Here is a 1,481-nt window from a genome sequence, read left to right as displayed (position 1 = left end):
GTTTTTAAGTAATGCATAAACATACAAAAAGTAAAAGCATCTAAATTTTGTATTTTTATTTATGTTCAACTTTAAAGGTTTGTCCTGTGCCCTAACTGACAAAGGTCCAAGAGGTCTCCAGAGCATCATCCTCAGAGAGCTGCAGCACCAAAAGATGAAGATGCAGGCAACAGAGTATTATCTACAGTAGGGGAGCCCAAAGTGGGTCCTGGAGGGCTGGCATCCTGCATGTTTTAGTTCTCTCCCTTGTTTAACACACCTGCATCAAATGATGGCTCGTTAAAAGGGCTAAGAAGAACATTGACAAGCTGAAAAGGTTGTTGCTACCATAAGGGAGAGAATAAAACATGCAGGATGCCGGGCCACTAGGACCGACTTTGGACACCCCGATCTACAGACTTTGTCAGGAGCAGAGACGACTTCAGTAGTGACTGATAATACTCTGTAATTATTTGTGAATGTACTGCTGCAAAGATCTACACTGGTGTGAGAGTGGAGATCTTTGTCAGTGACACACACACACAAATATATATATATAGTTTGCTCATAAGTTACAACAATTTGTTCTTGTGCTTTCATGTTTCCAAATGGGCAGTGTTTATCTTGTTGATTCTTTTTTTAAATAGTTAATTTGTGCCTTTTTACTTTCTAAAAGGGCTTACTAGAGCTGTAATTACTTCCACAGGCATGTCATTGAGTGTGTTTCTTTTTCACTTATGTTTTTGCACATCTAGTGAATTTTCCATGTAATAATAAGAGAAATTTTAGTTAATTTAATAGTTTGTTACTATTTTTACTTCAAGTGGAATAATAACACTTGTACTTATGTTAAGCAGTTAAATGGCTACAGCACTATGTTAAGCAGTCTCAGTGATTCTGTATAACTAAAGATATATCTTTGGATCTTCTACTTTTATTTTCTTTTTTTATTAATATGTGCAGCTCGGACTTATTTCTTAATCCAAAGAATGCACAAAGTGTGAACTGGTGGAACAATTTCTTATCCTTGGTCAATTGAATGCAGTTCACTTTGTCTGTCAATGTCTTTATTAAAAAGAAATAAGTAAAATAAAATGTCAGTGCTTGTCAAAGTGATTTTTTAATGTAGTATTCAGGTATGTTTTTGTTTAATGACATGCATTTATACAAAAATCATAAAGGCATGATTTTATAAACAAAACAGCATCTAATACTAAATTAGATGCTGAATCTAAGAATCCACTAAGGATTCTTCAGGACATGTTCTGTATCCATCAGCTCATGACAAGTCAGTAATGAAGCATATTAAAATGTTGGACGAACAAGAAGTGGTTTCAAGAAATTATCAGGAGAAATAAGTTGTTCAGCTTTTAGATACTCTTTAAGGACATATGAAAATTAGTTATAATTGCCTACATAGACCTGGTGTTATTTAAACATGTCTATGTTCAACAGTTGACAGGTGAAAAAGGAAGCCGACTAAGGTTTGGTAGAAAAACTTG

Source organism: Poecilia reticulata, linkage group LG8, assembly GCF_000633615.1.
Source record: "Poecilia reticulata strain Guanapo linkage group LG8, Guppy_female_1.0+MT, whole genome shotgun sequence".
Taxonomy (NCBI): domain Eukaryota; kingdom Metazoa; phylum Chordata; class Actinopteri; order Cyprinodontiformes; family Poeciliidae; genus Poecilia; species Poecilia reticulata.
This window is presented reverse-complemented; position numbering follows the sequence as displayed.